Source organism: Canis lupus, chromosome 33, assembly GCF_011100685.1.
Source record: "Canis lupus familiaris isolate Mischka breed German Shepherd chromosome 33, alternate assembly UU_Cfam_GSD_1.0, whole genome shotgun sequence".
Classification (NCBI taxonomy): Eukaryota; Metazoa; Chordata; class Mammalia; order Carnivora; family Canidae; genus Canis; species Canis lupus.
Window position 1 is genome coordinate 21,540,774 of NC_049254.1, and position 25,415 is coordinate 21,566,188.

Sequence of the window (25,415 nt, forward strand, 5' to 3'; positions counted from 1 at the left end):
CAAGATGATCTCAGATTTTCTATGGAAAATGAAAACATCTAGAAATGTTAGGATAACTATGAAAAATAACAATGAAGGGAAACTGACAGCTGACAGTACTAAATAATAAAACATATTAAGCTATAATATTTAAAATAGTTTGTACAGGCCCAGATTATCAGAAGAACAATGCAAAGAGAAATTATATGCAGAGATAAGTGCCTATGGTTTTAGTACATGATAAAGGAGAACAAAAGGTAAATTATATAGCAATGTTGTTGGAACAACTGGCTAGTGTCTTAAAAAAAAAAGTTAGATCACCTTTTTATATTTCACATGAAAATAAATCCCAAATAGAAGGATTAATAAATATATAAACAGAAGAAGAATGATATTAAATAAGGACAAAAGGAAAATATGTGATTTTTTTTGCCTTAGATTCCTGAGGTTGAAAATTAAAATAAAAAAAAATTTTAAACATGATAAATTTCTATAAAAATTTTAAACTGCTACCCACTCCCCAAACTGTCTTAACGCAAGTCAAAGGACAAATGATAATTGGGAAAGCTACAACTAACCTATATGATATTCTCAGGACTAATATTTTGACATTAACACAATTGTAGAGATAAAATCTTCAAACTATTTGACAGGAAAATGAGAAAATGACACGAACAAACTGCACAGAAACATAAAACACCGATGCTCAAATAACATAAAAAAGTGTTCACACTCACTCACAATTAAAGAAATTTAACCTAAATGCTTGGCTTTTTTTATGCATCAAAACGGTAAAAATTTAAAACCTTGAATTTAAAATATTGAAGAGAAATATATTGAAACACTAAGTACATCTCAGTGAAGGTTTAAATTGATATACTTTGTATAGCTTTCGAAAACATCTATCCTTTGACCTGACAATTGGACTTCTAGATATTTATTCTCCAGAGGTATTCACAAATTTGGCAAAATATATGTATATAGAGGTCCATTGTAATATTGTTTACAGTAGCAAAACAAAACAAACCATATCAACAAAGGAAAACAAAACCTAGAAACAATCTATATCCATAAAAATAAAGCGAATAAATCACTATGCTATGATTAAAATGAATGAAAAAAATTTATTTATAATGTATACTCAATGTCTTAGTTTCAGTGTTGTGTGAAAAATACCAAATTACATAATACTGTATATATATATATATATATATATATATATATATATATATATATATATTTCAATCCATTTCTCCTTTTTTCTCTTAGAAACTATTTATGAGTTCGTGCAGTTAAAGGAAAGCTAAACACCACTTCTTTTAGCTCATATAATATCCTTGATAAGTAATGTTTGGGAACCTCCAGTTGCCTCCAATTTATAATCTAAACTTTAAGGCTAACCAGTAATTTCTACTCCCATTTTTCCAAATCTAACTTACTCTGCTACAGGGATACCTGATTGAAATCTCCTAACTGTCTTTTCTTTTCTTTTTTTTTTTTTTTTTACTTCCTTCTTTAATGTTGCCAGAGATAAGTGAGAACACAATAGTACAAGCAAGTAGACTGAGTGAATTTTTTATATCAGAAAACATGAGTGTTGGAGATCGATAGATGTTATATAATAGCAAAGCTGTCTAAACAACAGCTTATAAATATCTGCAGCCTTAAGTACCCAAGTATGTAGGTAAAAAATAAAAATCTATCAATTCCATCAATATAGTAATCCTGCTGAGTTTTTCTATACAGCTCAGTTAATTCCTAAAAGGCAAATGTGTCAAAGGTGAAAGATTCCAAGAGAGATAATACTTCCAAGCAACCTGTGCTGGCATCTTTCTCTAGTGTTACAAGGGAGAAAGAAAGAATCATGGGAAAGCTGTAGTGGTCAGTCCATCCTACTATGTCTAGGTCAATCCAAATGGGGAGAACTAAAGGGTTTTGAAGCGTCCTCCATAAGATGCTACTTATACTCATCTCTGGGCCGTATCTTTGCCATTTTCCTATTGGATCTTTCCAGGAGACATAAATTTGTCATAAACTTGTAGGTTCTGAAATACACAGGTTCTGAAATTCACCAGTTTGTTGCCTACTGGTCTGCACAAGTCACCTAACCCCTCAAACCTCAATCCTCTCATGGGTAAACTGTACAGCCTATGTCCTAAGTTTGTCAAAGGGATTAAATGATAGAAGAATGTAACATGCTTAGTGTGGTCACCTGTACTAAATGCTCAGAATATGTTATTTTTAAATATTTGTTCTTTCCAATCATGTTTATTTTTTTTAAAGATTCATTTATTCATTTGAGAGAGAGTAAGAGCATGGGGGGAGGGGCAGAGAGATGAGAGAGAGAGAGAGAGAGAATCTCAAGCAGACTCCCCACCGACCATGGCTATGTCCCAGGACCCCAAGATTCTTAGCTAAAAGCAAGAATTGGATGCTTCAAAAAAAAAATAGAATTGGATGCTTAACAAACTGGGCCACCCGCACCCCCTCACCACCACCACCAATCATCTGTTTAACAATTACTACCTAATACAGGGTTTGCTTGCTATCTTTTATTACTACACCTGGCACTTATATCAACACCAAAAAATACCAGTTGGCATAATCTTTGACTCTGTGCCCCTTTGTGCTGTTAGGATTCTGTGGGTCCTGCTTATCTCCCATAATATTGTAAGAAATTACAATGTACTGGCTGTCCACACTCTTCTCCTGGTTTCTCCTTACCCGTGTTTAGTACATGCACACACACAAAATGCCCAACGAATGTTGTTGCTTTAGCTCTCTGACAGCTGGAGAGATGCAGCACTTCGAGGTTACGATATTTACTGCCTACGTTACACAACTGAGGACCTAGTTAACCAGCCATCCAAGGAAGAAAATAACAGGCTGATCAGAACTTATGGTAACAGTTCCTGTGGGTCGATTTCAGGATTCACCTTCTCACTAGTGTGTTAGCTCTTTCTCTTAGGAGATTCACTCTGTGGATACATGTCATAATTCCCTTTCAGGATACGGGCTGTGCTACAAATGGAAGCAGTAAGCAAGGAAGAGGCTGCTTACTTTCTCAACTTGGTAAATATCATACAAGGAGTGTCATCTCTGGTATAACAAAACAGTCATAGGACGTTTGCTGGATAAATAAAGGTCTCATTAGTTGGATGTTAGAGAAACTAACCTGTTTAGAGCCATGGAGGTTAACACAATAAAAATCACTGAATTAGGCCCATACTTAATTTAATTTATACTCAGTTAGCCCCAGTTAGCAAAACAGATGAAGTACTATTTTTCCGTAAGGAAAAAGTTCAAGTTGATTTTTTTAAGGAACTCTGACTCCTTGTAAATTCCTATATCAAGGAAGTAAAGGGAATCACAAAACTGATCCTTAAAACCACATCTATACTTTTCTGCTGCTGGTCTTTTGTTATTTGCCTTGCTTTTCCTGTTGCAGGCTCCAGATTGTCTAAATAGAAAGGGATTTCAAGAGGCCATCTGGTTAGAACTGAGGTTTTAATCTCGCAGATTTCTGAAAACAAGCGCCCTTGTTTGGCATTTGGGGTGTCCTGTTGGGAAACATTCTGATGGAGAGCCCAAGTAGCCACTCCTTGGCACTACCACAGTCATTTCCACATGCTAGAGACGGGGATGGACACAGACGTTCACTTGAAAAGCTTATAACTTTTAGTCAAAATGATCAAAGCACCATCAGATAATCCTTGAGTCGCTTTGGGTAAAAGTCCTGCCAGGCATCCAGCACAGTGGGGAAGAGCCTGACTTAGCAGGCATAGTTCGGGCCTCCACACCTATATCCACTCCACCTGGGTGTAGGCCCTTGGACAGATCCCTCCACCTTGCTAACCTCAGGTCCATCATGAATAAAATGGAGACAGTGGCCCCTATCTCATGGGTTGTTGGATCAGGCAAGTTGTAAACAGTGAATGTTAGTTGTTGCCATTATTAAGAACCCGATAGAAATAAGTGCTAAGGCAACTGGAGAAAGGAGAAATCTGTATTTTAGGGACCAGAAAAGACCTCTATGAATCAGTATCATATTTAGGTAGAGCATTCCACCCAAGTATAAGCAGCTGCACATTTATATTGTGCTCCTACTATTAAAGCACTTATTTAATATTAGTAATTGGCAGCAAGGTTATTGCAGGTACATTCCTCTAGAAGGATCCTTCTCTCCCGCATTTCTGGAAAATAAATAAATAACTAACTGTGTGTCTGATTAAAACCTCTTATCGCTTCACACAACAGACACCGGTTTGATTTCTCCTTTTAACTTCAGTGAGGTCACACTCCTGTGTTTGTGACATAGCAGCAGGTTGCCATGGAGATGATAGCTTTATCAGCAACTCTGCTTTGCAATGACTTCACAGCAAGGTTACCAGGAAGCAGATGGGCTGTGAAGGAGACAAACCTTCTTGTCTAAACACAAATAGCATTGATAATTAATTAGCTGAAGCAGCAGGGGAAATTATGAAAATGTGTGAAAGGTAAAAGGATTTCTATTTATTACAGATTTGATAGTTCTATTCCTCTTACCAGAGGAAAATCACATCTCTCCCCCTTTGGGAATATTGCGTGATCTAATGAATAAATGTGGCTCTAACTGGTTTGAGTATGCTGGGTTTCAGTTTCTGGACCCCTTGATTTCTTGGTTAAAGTAGCAAAATAAGTTTCTTGTGCCAGTCCAAAAGAGACATTGTTAAACAAAACAACTTCAGATTATTAAGATAATTAAAGGATTGCAGGAGCAACATATTTAGACTTCTATAGGCTCTATTTGAACACACCGATCCTCTTTTTGAAAATGCCTGTCTTGCTGATGAAGGCCCTTTATGAATTCTCTAGGGCTGTAAGAGCCAAACTATAGTCACACACAGACTGGGTGACTTAACAGAGTCACTTCCTCAAGTCCTGGAGGATACAAGTCTAGGACAAAGGTCTGATTTCTTCTGGGGCCTCTATCCTGGACTTGCAGCCCATTGCCTTCTCCCTGTGTCTTCGTATGGTCCTTCTTTTGTGCACACACATTTCTGGAGTCTCCTTGGGTATTCTGACTTCCTTTTCTCATAAGATTACCAGTTGGATTGGATTAGGATGCACCCTAACAGCCTCATTTCCACTTATTCACCTCATTTCTACTTATTCACTTCATTTCCATTCATTCACCCCAATTACAGTCACATTCTGAGGTACTGGGGGTTAAGGCTTCAAAGTAGAAGTTGGGGGGGGACACATTTAAGCCTGTACCTGTCCAACTTTATCATTTGGATGACACAATTAGACAACACTGTATACAGAGTCTTTCCTAACCAGATCTCCACCTCTTTTATAGAATTTGCCTTCGGAAGTCTCAGTATAACCAGCAGACAGTGGAAACACATCAGATTACTAGAAGTTCTGCAAATACTCCATGCATCTAGATCCTCTACCTTTGCCACCTCTCTTCATCTTCCTTAGAATTTCTGCTCAGCCTCTTTTCAGAGATCACCTCCTCTCTGACATAGTTCCTGACCACTGGCCCCCTCTGGTAGATGTAATACTCCTCTCTTCCTCTGTACTTTGCACATAGCTTATTGGAGTGCTTCACATTGGTCTAATCGTATGCTGATGCACGTGTATTTCTCCCAGGGAATGGTGAAAGCAGAGAAGTGCTGAAAGGCGGGCTTGCATCCTTATTCTTGCCTCCATCACCCACATTTAACTCCATGCACAGAGCTTTGAAGTGTTTTCTGTATGCTTGGAAATAAAGCACTCAATAGCTGGAAGGAAGGAAGGATTGATTTTTTAAAAGCAAAAACCAGAAACACACAAACCTGTCCTTGAGAACCTACAAAAAGCATAATAGATAGATAGGTGTATGGAAGTTTTTGCTCTCAAACACAGGTTATCTATGTGTCTGGATTCTTTCAAGAACATATTTTGACTAGACTTAAAACTCTTGATCCATCATCTTGTGCACCAGCCCTGCTGATAGCTCCGCTGCATAGGAGTTGGGGTTTAAGGCTCACCTTTTCCTCCTACGGTAGGCACCTAAGACACAAGAAGAGCTGTCCCTGCCATCAGTGACAGTGAAAGAATAAACTCTGTGTCCCATCAATCTACTCATCGCTCCTGCTGTGAACAGAGACAAGAATTAGGGGTACTTCCTCTTTGCTTATATTCCCAGTGCTACAGAGCTGCATTATCTCTAGACCTTTTGCATTTTTGAAGTAGAGAAGATGGCTGGAGTCAGTCACATCACCCTGTCCCATCAACTGGTTAACAGGAACTCTGCTGCACCTAGGTGGCCTGGTTATGTTGAAGTAGCAGATGAGGACTCTTCTTAAAATGTCCTATCTACACAGATTAGAAAAAGACATTTTGACAAAATCAGCCCCAGGTACAAATTTCTACTCTCAAATCCCTGATTATGATCTCTAGGTCTTGAAACTTGGTCACTTGCAAGGAAATTGGTTCAGTTTGCCATTCTCATTTTCTGTCTTTCTTCATTGTCCTTTATCACTCAGGCATGTACTGCCCAAAGATCTTTCCCCTCATATTTTTCTGCCCTATCTCAAATATTTCATTTAAAGTACATGTTAATGGATGCACATAGTTGACCTACAATAAATGTTAACTGAATAGCCGATTAAAATATCACTTCTTCTATTATTCTTGCATTAATTGTGATCCTATTTCTGAAATCATAGCTAAAATCCAGGTGTCTTTCAATTGATGGGATTTTGGACGGGGTATAAAAACTCTCCAAAGTTCTTGAAATTACATCATGTATCTTTAGCTTGGCTCTACATAGCAGCAAGGAATCTTCAAATACAGGATCATAGAGCTTTAGTTATAAAATGACTTTGCAGACATGTGTTCTTGACCAGGGACTCTAAACACACACACACAAACACACACACACACACACACACACATTTTACTAATAAGTTCATGTTCATCTAAGATGAGACTACATAGTTTAACATGTTTTAATTAAAATATCATCCCCTTTACTTTGAATTGGAATATAAACTCATATCACATTATCAGTACTCATTATCACAAACATCGGAAGCTGTAATTTATAGCTCTGTCTTCAAATAGTTAAAAATAGGAGGCAATTTAATTATTACTTGACTAGTATAGTATGTCTAGTATGAAAATAGCCCCAAACAACAAGCCTCAATTAAAAAACAACAGGGACACCTGGGTGGCTCACTGGTTAAGCATCTGCCTTCAGCTCAGGACGTGATCCTGGAGTCCCAGGATCGAGTCTCACATCGGATCCCTGCATGGAGTTTGCTTCTCCCTCTGCCTGTGTCTCTGCTTCTCTCTCTCTCTCTCTCTCTCTCTCTATCTCTCTGTATCTCATGAATAAATAAATATAACCGTAAAAAACAAAACAAAACAAAACAACACAACAACAACAACACAAATACTTGGTAATGAAAGGTTAAATCTCGTTCTAAACTCGTTCAAAACTTTACAAAAATAAAACAATGATTAAGGAGTTAGCAAGTACTTGCTACATTCAATTCACTGAGCTAATTTCATTTAATTCCCCCTGCCTCAAAAACAAAACAAAACAAAACATCAAACTTGGAGAACAGAATTATTATTTTCTCCACCCTACTAATGAAAAAGACTTAATATTTGGCCTAAAGAGGTTATGTGACTTTAGTAGATGCCATGGTAATCTAAATTACAATTTTTCAGGTAGTTGATGTACATTCCTACTATTTTATGCTTTTTGCCGCTTTGTTAGAACTGTGTTTTAAGGAGAAATGAATATATTATTTATCCCTTCTGTTCATATATACTGCCAATTTACTAGGTAAAATCTCTGATAAAAACACTTTTTTTTCCTTTATAGGTAAAGAAAGCAGGACACAGCCCTCAGTGTAGGACTCTGGTCCCTTTCACCATCTTATCTGAAACATCCTGTGTCTCTGCCTTCTTGGTAGAAGGCATCAAGGGGGAGATGATGTATAATTACTTGTCTGGTAGGGTTTTAAATTATGTGAATAACTGTCTATCTGCAAGAAGAATGTAGCCATCTATTCTTTCCTCAGTTGGTAGGCGATAAGAACTTTGGGAAGTGAGAACCTTGAGATGGTTAAAATGAATGACCTAGAGATCAAATGATTTATGTTCATTATCTGATTTTCTCTGAGAAAATGACTAATTTCCCAAGCCTGCAAACAAAGAAAATGAAATAAACAACAAATTTTACAGAATCAAAGAGGATACGTTCAGTGTGAGCCAACTGTCACATCTTTAACCCTTCCATCTGTGGGTGTGCATTAGAAAAGGAGGATACAAACCCAAGCCACATCTAACTGTTTAGCTGGTAATCTGATTTTCATGTATTTGTAAGCTGGCAAGGCACGCTTGTCTGTCTCTGTGTGCAAGCATCGAGTTTGGCAATTAACCCCGTTCCCTTGTGCAATGTGTTTGCTGAGACCTCATGCAAAGCCACCTCAGAGGGGGCACTGTGTTGATGACCTATACTGCTCTAACGTTGATGTAGGAAGGGCGGCAGTCAGGAAGATCTGGGCTTTCTTCTCAAAAATATCTTTATGTACCTTCCTAATTGGACAGAGGTTGTTGGAGGGATTATTAAAATGGTATTCAATAAATTTTCTTAGTATGAGATGCAAAGGAATATGAACAAATAGAAACTTAGATAAAGATAATAGCACGTGGAATACTACAAAGATTATTTCGGTCATAAAGAAAAGCACCTACAACTTCTTTCAGGATAAAAACCCAAATTTAATGTGTCAAGGGAGATCTGGAATATCTCCCTCAGCCCCCTCCCTCAGTCCCTCTCACAGCTGTTATTTGGCTGATAACGATTGATCTCCATTACAGGTTTATGCAGAAGTGCATTGTATTTTTGTGGCTGAAATGCAAGGGGGCAATGAGGGTTCCCAGTGAATAGGGATACACTGATGAGCTTTGTCCACATGTTCTTCATTGAGTGGTGCCTTTGGTGCCTCCTTGTTCTTATTTGGGATGGGAGGATGGACAGGAGAGACACAGTTAGCAAGAATCTTTGCTTTCTGGACTGATTTCTCCACCTTAATTCAAACAACGTTCATGAAATTTCCCTGTCCCACAATCCTATGTCAGGATCTTAGAATGTCAAATGGTCTTTGAAGGGCTGAATAGTAGATAACTACAGTTTCATCTTCTTTGAAAATGGAGAAGTTGACAGCCAAATGTTGCCCCCTTCCTTGCTATTTCCATAGGAACATAAGAATCGTCTTTTTTTACTTCCTCGATGGTGTGGTCATTCCTAAAGTACTGCTATTAAAGGGATTAGTTTTGGGGAGTTTCTTTTGGTGGGGGAAAGACGGGTACTCTTCATTTTCCTGGTTTAAATTCTTCAGACATGTCTCTTCTTATTATCATTTTTTAAAGCTTTATTGAAGTATAGTTGATATATGAAAAAAATCATGTATATTTAATGTATACAATGTGAGGAGTTTGGAGATATGCATATACCTGTAAAATCATTACCACAATTAAGGTAATAAAATGCCCATCACCTCCCAAAGCTTCCTGCTGACTGTTTCATCGTTGTTGTTGCTGTTTGTGTAGGAACATTTAATATGAAAATATGAATATGTTTTCTTTAAACCACATCACTCTTATTAAGTCAAGGTATAGATTAATTTATCTTGCATTATATAGAGTAATTCTATCTCTCTATCTATCTATCATCTATCTATCATCTATCTAAATACCAGTAAGTACCAGCTCAAAATCTGTCTCTTTTAAATAATACTCAATACATTGAGATTTGATCATAGCTAAGAATTTTAATGATATCTTACCTTCATTTATCCCTCCTTACATTGAAGAAACATTGATTCAGCATTTATTTACATGTTAAGTACCACACTAGGCTCTAGTACCATGGTAGGCTCTGTCTCTTAAAGTCAGAGAGAAAGACTCAGAGATAAATATAAGATGAAGTTCTCGCCCTCAACATATTTTACCCAAACAGAATTTCAAGTGTAGAAAGATACCATTCAAAATAGAAACTCATTTCTTTAGCCAGAAATGAGTCAATCAAGTTGACCACCATCAGGCAAAGCACCTGGTACTCTCCTTTGGATTGCTCCCTTCCCCATCATCCCCTTAGAATATGCCTCTAATTCTACCTCTCTGAACTTTCTTCAACCTTCCATGTTCCTTATTTCCATCTTCTTTTTCCCGAGTTACCCCTTCATAGATTTTCACTCTAAACCATAGAACTGCCATCCCTGAGTTTCTGGAGTCTAACACTGTACTCATCACCCCTCCTTCTCAACACTGAGAGTGGTCATTTAAATCAAAGTGGCACAATTTTTCTCCTCTCTTTCCATCTTTCTTTCTTCTTTTTGCATAGTTCTTTACTGTGCCTTCCAAAGAAGAACTTTAAGATGATATAAAAATAAAATTATAGGGCAGAACATACCAATCACTGTCGAAGTTCCTATAAGCTGGTAGTAAGGGTTTTACAAAGGATTGGCTTGCTTCTTAATTACATAAGGAAACATATGCTTTGAGATCTTTTAGCAATATAGCTTTTTAGGGATGTGGCTTTATAGGACCTAAAATCTTTAGAGCTTTAATCTACTTTCACCAGCAGTTTTGGTTACTGGACCAAATTGTTCTGAATCATTCTCTGCCTCTGGACAATGCAAGTCAGTGAACCTCTCGGGCAAGAGAAGAGAGTGCCCTAGTTCACTGTTGCCTTGGTCCATTGTGCATCATTTATACTCACCCATGTAGCTGCTCCTCTTACTCCACTTCTGGTGGAGGCCAGGAGAGAGAGGAAAAAGATTATGTTATTCCTTAGTCACTTTTTAGAAAGGACAAAGTAAACAATACAAGTAGGCTGGTTTAGAGCATTCCTACTCCAAATGCGCTCCACTGATACAACATCTCCATCACCTAAGGGTTTGCTAGAAATTCACAATGTCAAGTCCCACTCAAGATGTATTGCATTAGAACCTGCATTTTAGCAAAACCCCCAGCGATTCACAGACACACTAATGTTGAAATAAAACTGAGAAGCAATGGCCTTGTAGATGCTTCCTTCTATTGACAAAGGGCAACAAAGGAAGTGGTGTACAAATTAGGGGGTCAAGAGACTCTCCCTTGGGAACAAATAGGGAGAAAAGCATAGAAAAGAAAGACATCTGCATGTGCATAAAAGAGAAAAAGGAGATGATATAAAAAGACAGACACAAGGAACAACCCTGACTTTTCAGTCCACTCTGGACCTCAGCTACTATGAGTTACTCTTAGTTGACTAATGGGCATATCTCATGTCTATATTCTACCTGGAATATTCCCAGAACGTCCTAAGGAGCAAGAAAATAATCCTTAACTTTCATTAACCTAAACATTAGGCTTGATAAAGTGCTCCTGATACTTCCCTCACTGACCAAGGGTTACGAAGCTCAGTAAAAGAAGTTCTCCTTATAATTATTTGAAGCTGGAATCCAGCAGTGCCATTTTCCCAGAAGTGGCACCTGTTTCTCTTGATCATTTGGGCATTCTTCATGTGGCATCATCCAACAGAATTGTTGATTTTCAGGACTAGAAGGAACCATACAGGACAGTCCATTTTCTTACCTGACACTGACACGCCTGCCACTATACAGATAATCACTGTCCAGCTTATGCTTGGATGAAATCCATGAAAGAAAACTCAAAGTCCATGCTTACGTGCTACTGAGCATTCAGTGACATTGCAGCTACCTTGCTCATTATTTGAGAATGTAAAACTCCACTGATGACATGTATCACCTTCTTCTCAGTCTGGTGTGCTTGCCTCATAAACGGTTAAGCTTTGGAGTAGTGATGCAGGGAGGGAGAAAGGCCCTTCATAAACAAACCTGTTTGCCTATGTATAAGAATATATAGTACTCATAAAAATGGTAATTAGAGCCTAGCCTTAGAGAGACACATTTCTCCCACTAATAGCAATAATAGTAATAATAATAATACCTTCCAAGATTTACCATTCCAGAGAAAATAATATTTGCTATTAATCTTATTATTAAGTTACCACTAATAATAATGATAGGTTGTTTGCTAAGACACTGGGCCTTCAGTGTAACTAAGTAAACATGCTTGGAAAGGGCTTCTCTGAAGGCATTTTTTTCAATTAATAAGGAAGACTGACAGATCTTCTCACAGCCTACTGCCAGGTACCAATTCATTGCCTCCCTTTAATAACTGCTTAATTTGCTTTCTTGTACTAATCATGTGGTGCAAATTGTTGGCCTCTGCCACCCAGTGACAAGGTGGATGGCATCTCAATAGGCTGAGTGGCACTGCTCACTGGTCCTGCTCTCATCCTCAGTCTTTCCCATCTCTTCCGCCCTCCTTCTGCCTATAACCCAGACACAGACCTGGCCTTTCATCTTGGGAAACCATCCAATGACAATGGGAGAGGGAATTGGTCAGACCTCTAGAGCAACTGCTGAGGGAAGAAAGAAACACTACTTTGTGGTGTCTTAAGACCTCTCTCCATGCTAAAGAATGCTTATAAGCTCACAGCCCGAACTACCATGGTCTCATTAGAGACACATCTGCATAAACATTTCATTTTGGGGAGAGATTAAAAGTTATTTGAGGGAGATACTTTAAGACTCTCCTTTAAGCCCCTATAGAATTTTTTCCCCCTTTATGGCACTAATAGTTTGTTTCAACTGCCTCCAAGAAATTTTTTTTAAAATTATTTGAGAGAAAGAGAGCTAGAGTGAGAGTGAGAGTGAGGGAGAGAGAGAGCACAAGGAGGGGCAGAGGAGAGGGAGAGGGAGAAGCAGACTCCCCTCTGAGCAGGAAGCCAGAAGTAGGGCTCCATCTCAGGACCCTGAGATCATGACCTGAGCCTAAGGCAGAAGCTTAACCTACTGAGCCATGCAGGTGCCCCTAGGAACATTTTGTAATAGGTTCACATAGGAAACTTCATGGTGATCTGAGATGTTGAAATCGTTTGTCAGCTTGGAAATACTTCCCATTGCAAGGGGTTTGAAACTCCCCTGCCGTTACTTGAGAGTATCAAGAATCCTGATTTTATTGATGGGAAATAAGTCAACAAAAGCAGACAGAGGCAGGACATTAGGAATGTAGGGAGGTGTCCTGCCACTCAATTGGTTCTGCAGCTAGGAAACAGACCATATCGGAGAAAAGCAGGGCCTAATGAAGAGTTTTGCTCATATAGATTTGGACTTAAAGATCGTAGTGTTAGCAAGTACTTCTGAAACACACTCAATATCGAGCTAATAGTGATTACCTAAACGAGATACATTAAGAGGGGAATGTCTGTGGAATTGAATAGTAAACACTTCAAGATAATGCTCAATTACTAAAACTCAACTTGTACACTGGGTGCCTGGCATCAATATTGGGACCAAGCAAGTACATTTTGGAGGTGGGGGGAGCTCTTTGTGGAGAAAGGAGGAAAAAAAAAAAAAGAAATACAAAAGACCAACCAACCAACAAGCAAACAAAAATCAAAACAAACAAAATCTAAAAATATGAGAACTACACAGAAGCTTACAAAAAAAGTTTTCCTCTTCCCAACTGGCAGAAAATCCCATTCTCACTGCCAGCATCCTAGCTCACACCACCATATTTTCTTGTTGGGATTAATGCCCTGGTCCACTAACAAGCTCACTGACCCCAGCCTTGTTCCCTATGAGCCAGACAGAGTACTTTTTCTGAATGAAAAACCAGCTCAGGTCCTCAGCATCCCACTCCCTCCCAAGCCCGCTTATCCATTCCCTCCCTGAGTACTTATTTAGTCTCCACTGAGCACTGAGGATACAGAAAGAAAGCAGGATGAGCTTGACCCCTCCATCTGCACTCAAGGAGGACCTCATCGTGCAGTTAGGGATCAAGACCAAATCTCTTGATGTGGCATACCAGGTTTGCACATTCCAGAATCTTGCTCATCTTTCCAACCTCCTGCATCATTTGTCTTTGGCTTTCACATTCCACTCTCAGACTCCTACAATCATTTCTATTTTCATTCTGTTGGCACTCTCCACACTCTCTTTCCTCTCCCATCAGCCCTTCCCTTTCCTACCCTTCCCTTCCATTGCCCTAGCTAACTGCTGATCCTCTCCAGTACACTCTCTGTCACCCTCTCTGTTCTTTTTGTGTATCTACTGACTCCACGAGACTGATAGGTCCCTCAGGCAGATCCAGTGTCGTTCATTGGCAGATAATTCCGGCACTCAGCATGGTAACTGATTTATGTCGATGCTCAACAATCATTAGTTGGATGAATTAATTACAGTTTGACCTTGTATTGCTGGTTTCTATGGGACTGAGAGAAATAGATTCCAAATTGTCCCCAAGGACAGGGGTTTATGACTATCTTCAGTTTGGTAAATACCATGCACTCAATAAATATTTGTTGAATGAATGAACAAAAGGATACATTCAACCAAAACTGGTAAGTCCACACGTAACAAGTGTGATCAGAACTGAAACTGAGCATCGAGCATCCTTTTGACAGGTAGAAATCTAGAACATTCTCACAGGAGATTAATCATCTTAAAAACATTAATTTTCAAATCCTGTTGTATACTCCAATTTTCCTTTCCTTCTCTTGGCACAGTGCAGACACTGGAGTTGAAGTTGTGAGAACCTTTCTACCTCTGAATTATGAAATGCCACATTGGCCAGCCTCTACCAGAAGCAAGGCAACATTAATGTTTGGAGGGCCTGCAGTATGGCAGTAGGATGATTTAAAGGGAAGAATAATCAGGGACTGCATCTTAGTAAATAAATCCAAGGCCCAATTTGTTTAGTCTTTCACCCACATTTTAAAAGGGAAATTAATATTCTTTTTTAAAAAGCAAATCAATACACACTGCGAACTGCTGACTTGGTAGGTTTTAAATGGAAATGTTTCTTTCGTTCCCAGCAGCCTCCCAGCTAATCTCCCTTTTCCCTCTCTCTCTCCATTCTATTCTGATACACAGAGCTATGAGGATGCCCTCCAAATATCAGTCACGAAGCATTCGTGAAGTTCTTGCTCCCTCGCACCTGGTACCACCTGGCTTTTGTGGGGATACAGACCATGAAAGACCTGCCTTTGTCTTCAAGAGGTTTATAATAAAGATGGGGAGAGGAAGCTCTCTTAGGTCACTCATCCGAAGAATAACAACAACAAATGTGTTCCAAGATACTGTGGTAATAACTATTTCAAACATCTAATTTCTACCCTCATGAATTTTCATGATTCTCCCATGACCTCTCTCTGTCCCCAGTGTAGAGGCACTAGACACTACTTGTCTAAAATCTCATTTAACCCTCGTGAGAATCCTGAGAAGTTTATAATATTATGATTATCTTACAGATTAAGAACTGAGATGCAGTTAAATGACCATTGCAAGACCCAACATCTGGGAAGGAGCAAAGCTAGTATTTAGAGCTCAGTTCTGCCTCATGATAAACTTTGACTCTTCCCATCATGTTCTCACTCTAGTAGTTGTCATCATTCTCTTTGGCAACACTCTACCATTGCTTCTTATGTCCTAACACCTCTATTGCATGGAGACCAAATGGATCTACTTGGCATCTCTGGAACACATTGGACTAAAGCATGTTTTCATGTCTTGGCTTGTCCACTCATCACCATGAAAAACTTAGAAGGTAACTCTGCACACAGATTCAAAACATAGTGTCTAAAGTTTTCAAAGTTTGACTTCATCTCTTTACACATATATGATCTTGGACAATTTACCTTATCTATTTGTGTTTCCTCCTCTGCAAAATTTTTAAAAAAAATAATAGTATCCACACGTGTCCTTAACTATCTTTAACAGGTATTACATTTAAGGTTCAAAAAAAATAGTTCAAGGACAGAAATTTTATTTTTTAATTTTTATAAATTTATTTTTTATTGGTGTTCAATTTGCCGACATATAGAATAACATCCAGTGCTCATCCCGTCAAGTGCCCCCATCAGCGCCTGTCACCCAGTCACCCCCACCCCCCGCCCACCTTCCCTTCCACCACCCCTAGTTCGTTTCCCAGAGTTAGGAGTCTCTCATGTTCTGTCGCCCTTTCTGTATTAAGGACAGAAACTTTAAGCATCAAATTGCCTTGCTCGATAGGAGATAATGGTAGAGATAGAATTAAATTGCATATACTTTATTTCATTATTTGTTGTGGAGGGAGAGGGAGAGGGGAAGCAAAAATCTCAAGCAGACTTCCCACTCGATGTGGAACCCAAAGCAGAGCTCCATCTCACGACTCTGAGATCATGACCTGAGCCCAAATCAGGAATCAGATGCTCAACCGAGTCACCCTGGTGCCCCAAATTGTATATATTTTAATACAATCTTCTCATTTGATACATAGAAAAACTGAAGGCTGCAAAGGTGAACTAGTTTGTCCCAGTGCACCCATCCAGTGGAGGAGCATTTCTAGAAGACTATATTATTGCTTTTGTCTCATAAGCAGTTTCTGACCGTGCTCATTTAGTGCACAAATGTTCTTTCATGCTGTAATCATAAAAAGCAGTTTCAAACAGCCCTGGTCCACTCATTTGCCCCATTTTAATCCATCTCTCCCTTGGAAAACATGCTGGTATGTCATAAAGCCCAAGTAAGCTTTCTCAACTGGGTCTTAAGATTTATTCAAGCTTTAAATCATTTTGAAGGTTATATGGAGAAATACAGGCACCCTCTCTCTCCTCCACACACACACATAAAATAAATGTTTTAACCATGAGCGAAAAATCTAGTTTAACTCATTTCAATAAATACGGTTCTGGCGCCATATGCTAGATGTTAGGGATAATAAGGCTGAACAAACAACACGGTCCCTGTTCTTTTAGGCTGGTTCACCGGGTTTCACACCTCACCTTGGGAATTTGCTTTCCTTTAATTAGTTTAAGTTAATAAGACCAAAATAAATATTTACTACTTGAATAGCAACAATTTTTTTGGTCTGGTTATGGAATGAAAAAAAAAAAAAAAAGAATGAGGTAAGACTACAGTAATTTGTGTTCCAAGTTTCTAGAAGCTCTTTTAAGCACATTATTTCCTAAATCTAAGCCTGATTCTTTCCCATCCTTTTTCTTCTGAAGTAAATTATTCTGCATATTAACCAAAGTTGTAACCCGATGACTCAGTTTCTATAGACCATAGAAAACACACACACATACACTCTATGAAGCAGATTATTTACATCTCAGAATATGTTTTATACAATGAGAACACTGATAGAATTCAGGATCTAGTGCTATTTTGATATTCTTCAGTGTGGGTACATAACATCATTGTCACTACCACTATTTTTGTTTTTTAGTTCTTACAGATCCCAAGCTAAAGACTTTATATAAATTATTGTGTGTGATTCTTATAAATAAATAGCATCATTATTTTTTTCTTTTTTGAAGTTCTTAAATCCAGTTAGTTAACAAACATTAGATTAGTTTCAGGTGTACAATACTGGAAGTCAATAGTTCTGGCCATTACTCTGTGCTCATCGCAAGCGTGCTCTTTAATCTCCATCTCCTATTTAATGCAACCTCCATTCAAAATCAGCATTATTATCCCCACTTTACAGATGAGGCCATTGAGGCTTAGGCTCTATTAATGCACCCAAACTCACGTGGTTTGTACATGATCGAGCTGGAATGTGAACCTGGGGCTGCCTGACGAGGTTTTACGCATCTTTCTAGTCCCTAGGAGCTTTTTTGCACAAAACAGGTGTTCAAAAAGTCTTGTTTGACCTCGGAATGCTGAACCAGTAGAAAAGCAACAAAAATGCTATACTGTGAAATAAACTATAAAAGCTTAGCAGCCAGACTGAAAGAGCTGTTAAAATAGAATCCCTCGCGATTAGGCCTATATAGATTTGTGAAAGACCCTGAAGTAACTTTGTGGAAACTACACCAAACACACAGCAGTGAATTCTGAAGGGGTTTTGGACACATTTTTATTTCTATAGAAGAGGAAATAGAATTCTTAGTCATAATTCATCTAATAATGCAATCCCAGCTTTTCTCTACTGAGATTTTAGGGGGAAATAATAATGAAAGTGTCACAGATACCCCTATAGAAGACTTCTAGGCTTTGACCAAAACGAAATGACATTGTTTAATAGGGGAAGTGGGATGCCAAATGCTATAGACTCTATGTACAGTGCTCCCAAGCCAGATCATATTTTCAGAAGACATCTGGCTCAACAATTTTAATACTCCCATCACCGTCACCAGATTAACACATGCATATACACATGCGTGCGCACACGAACACACAGAACACACCTCACTTTGATGTGGAAATTTTCAGAGCTATCAAAAAGGGTTCACTGTTCTATACTTTTGCTTTTCAAAGTGTGGTCTATAGACCAGTATCAGTATCACCTGGCAGCTTATTGGAATTACAGATGCTCAGCTGCTACCCCAAATTTATTGAATTAGAAGCTGCTTTTTTTTTTTTTAAAGATTTATTTTTATTTATTTATTTATGATAGACATAGAGAGAGAGGCAGAGACACAGGCAGAGGGAGAAGCAGGCTCCATGTAGGGAGCCTGATGCGGGACTCAATCCTGGGACTCCAGGATCGTGCCCTGGGCCAAAGGCAGGCGCGAAACCGCTGAGCCACCCAGGGATCCCCTAGAAGCTGCTTTTTAACATGATTCCCCCATGATTCGCAGTCAGTCAAGTTTGGAAAATGATGATTTACAGGGGGATCTGGCAAGCTTCTTCCTGCAGGTACTAAAGTAGATTGCAATGAGCTACTAACAGGAAGATCTACGATCATTTCAACCACCTGATTTTGCTGCTGCTGCTGCTGGTCTGCAATCTAGGTGAATGAGACTGAGCTACGGGCTCTGTAACCTTCTTTCATGCACTGCCGTGATGCAAGTGTCAAGAAGTTTTGGTAAGGATGGTGGATTCACACATGACAATCAAGTATTCCATTATATGTCATTAAATCATGTCCATTGCATTCTTTAAGATGCTCACTTTCTTGGGGTGCCTGGGTGGCTCAGGAAGCTAAGTGTCTTGCCCTTTGATTTTAGCTCAGGTCATGATCTCAGGGTTGTGAGATCAAGCCCTGCATCAGGCTCTGCACTGGGCACGGAGCCTGCTTAAGATTCTCTGTTTCCCTCTCCCTTTGCCCCTCCCCCACAAAGAAAAAAACAACAAAATGCCCATCTTCTCTAGGAAGGTATTTCTGATTCAACTTGTTTTCAAGACTTTTGCATGTTTACATCTAAGCACCAATTCATGCTATAATGTTACAGTATGTTTATATAGTTTCCATTGCTTTGTGTTTATCTCCTTGACATGATAAAATGCTTCCAAGTCAGGAACATTGTAATCTACCTTTATTTTGTCCCGAAAGGAGCAGAGAAGTGGCCTAAAGAAAAATAAGGATTAAAAGAGAATTTAGAACCAAGTGCACATTGGCTTTCATTTCTTGGTGTTTGTTTTTGTTTTTTTTGGTGGGAGGAGGGGGAAGTATTCTTGGATTTCCCATAATTGCATGAAGATTCCTAACCTTTGCTCCTGACAGAAAATAAAACTATGTGAAGTGGTGTCATGGTTGCAAATGGAAAAGAAGCAACTCTTTGTTCCACTGCGCAGAAGCTGGTCAAGCAGATTTGCAATCACTCCTCACATCAGCACTTGAGCCTGGTTTGTGGACATGACCACAGCTGTGTAAATCCTGGAGCGGCAACGGGGGACTAGGAGCTCAGTGTTCGCTTCCCAAGGCCTTTGTTTCATTTAGGTTCTCACCTTATGAGTTTCACTTCACAGTGCTAGGAGTAGAGATGAGACTTTCAAAGTGGAATTCACTCAGAACCATAGCGTTTCTCCTCATTTTTAGGTCACAACTGAAATTGGGTTTTAATGTGAAATTTGCCTTAGGCTCAGCAGATGGTTCCCAAACATCACAGGCATCAGTTTGCCTTCTGTACATTGATGTGGTTATAACGGAGTACAAAACTGCAAGGGAATTCACTTACTGTCCAAATCTGCCCTTCCCTCCCTCTCTCTTTCCTCTATATTTTCTATCAACTGCTGCTCTAAGACACACCTTGCTGTGGTCAGCCCTGGGTCAATCACCATGTTTATAATGAGAGATGAGTGTGGGTGGGAAGAGAAGAGGGAAACATTTCTATGTTAGACTTAGTAGGCTCAGATCATATGTTGATTTTGCTCCTTTAAAAAATAACCCCTTTCAAAATTTGGGGTGAAAAGGTAGGCACATTGGATAGTGGATTTATTTACTCTGATACTATTTCTGATAATTCTCATCTATAAAACATCTTGTGGCTGTGCTTCCAACCTTTCTGGACATCGATATTAATGCTCCCAGCTCCTGGCAGTAGCTGGTAGAGGTATCATTTCATAATTCAGATGTAAAAATTAAAAGCCAAGTGCTAGAGGGTATACACAGTAGCAGAATGCATCCATTCAATGGTTGATTGAAAGCCCTTCAGAAAGCCAGCCTTTCCCAGCTCCCCTTTAGCAAAGATATGCAAAGTTACCAGGTAAATAATGGTGGCCCAGAAATTCACTCTCCTTTACTGAAGAAAAGCAAAAATAGAACTATAAAGGACACACGTTAGTTCCAGAAATATTTTCTCTTTGAAGATCTTCAATCGGATGTTCAATCAGTACACAAGAGGAGGGACCTCTGGTCAGTCCACCCCACCAAGAGAACACCTGACCAGCACCCGGCCTGAGAGTCAAAAGGTGCTCTAGTCAGCAGGGAGCTGACATCATCGGGTGTCCTAGCAGTTTTCTTCTTGTTCCTATTGGTAACGAACTCCATGGAGAAAGGTCCCATGATTGCCTTCATCAGTCACCTGCACCAGTGTCTAATTCCTCTTTTTACCAACAAGCTGTCCCTTAATACCATATTGCAGGGAACCTGGACCCTTCTCTGCAGAGTGAACGACTGGGTCATCATTATTCTCTTCACATAAATCCTTTTTTTCCCTTCAAAAACAGATAGGTCCCCAAATCTGAAAGATTCAGGAACCTGAAAAGAGTATAAGAATGATCTTAACTAATTATAAATTAAATTATTATTAAATTAAAATAATTTAAAAAGACACTTCACCAATCCAACACTGTAAGTGCATCCAGTCAAAGCAATAAACTACCTTTGCTACATCACCATGTCTCAGTAGAGCGGTCTCCTTCTACCAGCTGATATTATTTTAGTGTTGGAACAAACAAAAGTAGTAGAAAAAGGATTAGTGTCCATTATCTTTGCCTCTTCTAGTGTTTTTGTTTGTTCTACTTACTTTATTGTTTGTTAATGTTTTGTTTTTGGTTTTTTTTTCTTTCTTTTTTAATTTTTTTCTTTCTTTTTTTCTTTGTTTTGTGGTTTTTATAAGGGGGTTGTTTTTGTTTTCTTTTTTACTCTCCGGATATCTCTGGCAAAGAACAAAAAGTGGGTTCTTTTCAATTCTTGCCATGGTTCTATTTTCTTGACCTCTTCTTTTTGTGATTTAAGATGGTCTGCTTCAAAAACACAACTGTTTTCTATAGAGACTCTATGCCAATGTCCACATCTTAATAATTATTAAAGAATTGATTATTTGAGGAATTTCATAGTTACTTATAAAGCTACATTTAAAATGAGGCTTCTTAAAAGGATATGCCAGGACAGGTGTTCCCATGATGTTTTTTGTTTTGTTTTGTTCTGTTTTGTTTTCATGAATCCCAAAATAGGTAAGTGCCTCTTGCTTGCTATTCATGTAATTCTAGTAATTTCTGTCCTAATCATTGCTAAAGTGATTTTTCTAAAGAACCAAAGCATGCATTGTATCTTAAGAGAGTTTATCTCTCCTTTGTCTTCTGTTTCATTTTCTTTTTAAAACCATGTTGAAAATGTGATTCCATATAACTCCAGGGCCTCAAGCAACACGTCTGCTAGGCCCTAGCAAGGACAGAGTATAGACTAATTTTCAAAAGGTGCAACAATTTCAGGGATTGGAAAACACAAAGTTAAAAAAAAAAAAATAACATGAAAACAGGCTGTCCATCCTCAGCCTGTTGCAGATGTCCGTGGAGAATGTCAGTACATATTAGTTGCTTTATTTTTAGCATGGCGGGTTTCTCAGTTAAAGGAACTCTTTCTGGGGTACCTGAGTGGCTCAGTTGCTTAAGTGTCTGACTCTTGATTTCAGTTCAGGTCATGATTTCAGGGTCCTGGGATCCATCCCCACATCAGACTCCACACTCAGTGAGTCTGCTTGGGGGTTTTTCTCCTTCTCTGCCCCTGCCCCTGCCCCTACTCATGCTTTGTCTTTCTCCATCTCAAATAAATAATTTTTATTTAAAAGGAGCTCTTTCTACCCTGTCTCTTCATCTTGGCATGAGTGAGAAGCCAGGGATCCAGGAAGCTTACAATAGCTACAGGCAGTGTTTGTGTTGCTCAGAGCCAGGCCGGGCGGCTGAATTGGTGAAGCACTGGAAATATTTGTTTGGTTCAATGTCTGTGGTTAGGAGGAAGTCTATAAAACAAGATGAACAAGAGATTTTATAAAGCGTGGCAAAATAAAACGGAGGATAGGTTGGGGCAGGAGAGAGACAAGGAGAGTTTGCGTTCAAACTTGGATTTAGATTTTATGTGAGGACAGCTCAATGTACCTGCAGAGATGAAACCTTTCATTCTTTTTGCAAAGGACAATAAAAGCTTAAGACTTCAAACAGCCTATGAAATGCTCCTGCCACATCTCCAATTGTGGCCTCTTCCCACTACTCTCATGGTCCGATCTGATGCAGCTTCAGTCCTTGGGCACCACAACAGATTGCTCACCACCCACACTTTCTTCAATACATGAAGGCAGAGGAGAGAGATGTGGGTGACTCTTGCAGAGGTGAAGAGGAGGGAAAAATAAGAAGGCCATGCCTACTGGGATTAGCTTGTACACACGTACGGTTTCTCTTTCCTTTGTTTGATGGCTCTGTGAGTGTGATAGTTTTAAATAATGTGAACGGCACCATTCTCATTATTCGATTAGCTTGATAAACTTTGCCCCAATTTCACGGTATTAAGTATCAACATGAAATCTGAAAGGCTTTATCTGGCTTTGTTTGGCTCCAGCGGGCACAGTTTACTTCCACAATGATGTAAGGCAGTGGGAATGTACTAGTCTCCTGAGTTCACTTGTTTAAATAATGTTCCCCTGACCTTCGATGCAGGCATCAGAGAGCACAACAGGCAGCTGCCACTTTAGGGACCTCTTTTGTAGTGCTGCCATTTCTCTTCTGCACACACAACCGTCTCCTGAAAGTGCGCTCCACTGCCATCATAGTCCTGCTGCAACAGTAGTTACAGAGTTTTCTGTGTTTCTGCACAATTTGGGGGCAGTTTCATCATGGAAACAGCAGGAAGACTGCTAAAAACATGTCCTAGATTTCCTACCTGCGATGAGATTAAATAAGTGGAAGTGAACCCAAGTGATAGAATGAGGTTTTCAAACCATGTCCTTTGTTAAGTAGTCTAATTTTGAGGTCATAAAGAAGTGTCAGAATATGCATTAAAATCCAGGGAAAACAGTTCTGGGTTCTAGAAAGAATGTGTAATGTCCGAGAGAGAAAAGGTAAGAGCAATTGGCTTACCAAGATGTAGGTCTTTCCCCATGGTTGGAAAAATGCAGAAAAAGTTTGCATTGTAACAAAGGACTAGATGAATTCCTTGAGCTGACTGGAGTTTGCTTTCACTGTTGTTTGGCATAATTGTAATTCCAAGCAGGCTCAAGTCAAAATAGAACACTGAATTCTTTACAAATTATACATTAACTCAGCAGGGAAGCTGTAGAACATAAGGTTCCAGAGCCAAGAAGAATTGACCTCAAATCCCAGCCTCAACATTTATAAACTTGGTGACTTTGGATATGTTACTTAACTTCTTTTCTCTTCTCTAAATGGGAATGATGATTATGATTCCTATGAAGGTTATTGTGACGCCCAAGTGATATAATGCCTAATAAGCCTTTGCATGGTTCTTTGACATTTAGCAACTGCTCAATAAATAGTATTTGAAATTAGCTAAAAGCTGTCTCATATTTTTAGTATTCAGCCAATATCCCTAAAAGCTATAGCTAAAAATCTACCTTAAACCCTATCATTTTATTTCAATACTGAACAAATAATGAAGGGGGTGGAAAACCATGTTAATTATAATTTCTTATAGACATTTACTCACCATGGACCTTGATTCTTGATGTTTTTCATTCTACAATGAAAATGAGTCTAACTTCAACCATCCATCCAACAAATCGGCAATGAGAACTTCCTGCTTATGAGACAAACTGATAGGATCCTTTCTCCTGTGTGCTCACCCGTTCTAAGCATTCGACATACTACATAAAGAAGAGAACTCAATTCTAAAACTCTCCGTGTGTACTAGAATGCAGCTACTTGTGAGCAGCCAATCTTAATTTGATTCCTGAGATGCCCAGAAAAAAAAAATGTATATATTTTAATAAAATAAACAACATTAGAAATATCAAACATTGATCCTAGTACAATATATGTACATTTATACAATTCAAATTATAAAAGCCAGGCTATAGCAAATTCTGCCCAATACTTTCTAACTATTCACTGCAGTTTGAAGAACTCTGCAAAAGAATGAAATTCTTAGTATAGCAGTTTTACATTAGAATTTTCATAGGACTCAGACTTCAGTAGGGGTGACTTGGGCATTAGAATTGAGCATGGGAGGCCTGTGTCCCTCATCTGCACTGCATTCAAAGCAGTTCCTCCTCTTTTATCCGTTTTATATAAGTAGGTTATATAGAATATAATCTGAATAGACTGTCTAAAAAGAAGAGTTTTCTGCTAATAAAAATCAGTCAAAGAAATAAACATTTTGAAAACTGTAGCATTAAGTAAGTTCAGTCCAGGGACTTTTTTCTTTAACATTTCCAAAGCTTACCTGTCACACAAAATTTACAGCAGCTTAATGTTTCAGCATTGTGTCAAGGACTACTCCAAAGTCAATGCTAAATCCTATCCATTCTATAGCACAGATTTTCTCTGTCTTGTCGTAGGAAACTTCTTATTTATGTATTCTGAACAGAATACACACAATACAAAGAATTGGCCATCTTACAGAGGAATACACGGCACTTTAAAACAGATTCCTATGTGCGTATGCACATGCATGTGTGTTTACAGGACTTGAGAAGACAGAGTAAAATTTAGGTATTAAAAACCACATGCAAAAAAAATATATGTATTACATAAAGTTTGAGGGGGTGTTGCTTTAGTTCTCCTTTGGCTTGATTTGATCTTCATAATGACTCCACTTAAACCCCAACTTTCCCAGATGCTGTTGTGAAGATCTAAGCACAAGTTTTTTTTTTTTTTTAATTGTTTCTTTCTGTGCTTTAGGAATTTACTAATTCATTCAATTCATTACTAATGAAT

General features: G+C 38.7%; 1 long non-coding RNA gene across 5 annotated transcripts; it reads left to right on the forward strand.

Moving 5' to 3' along the window:
- The first annotated feature begins 4,310 nt into the window (after nucleotides 1–4,310).
- LOC100683406 lies at nucleotides 4,311–24,434 on the forward strand. Of its 5 annotated transcripts, XR_005383355.1 has the most exons (6): nucleotides 4,311–4,475; nucleotides 7,844–8,320; nucleotides 14,973–15,180; nucleotides 15,350–15,645; nucleotides 22,661–22,911; nucleotides 24,175–24,434. It is a non-coding gene; the product is annotated as an uncharacterized LOC100683406 (long non-coding RNA). The 5 variants fall into 5 exon arrangements; XR_005383356.1 differs by lacking the exon at nucleotides 22,661–22,911; XR_005383353.1 differs by lacking the exons at nucleotides 22,661–22,911; nucleotides 24,175–24,434 and adding an exon at nucleotides 16,357–16,922.
- The last annotated feature ends 981 nt before the right edge of the window (nucleotides 24,435–25,415 follow it).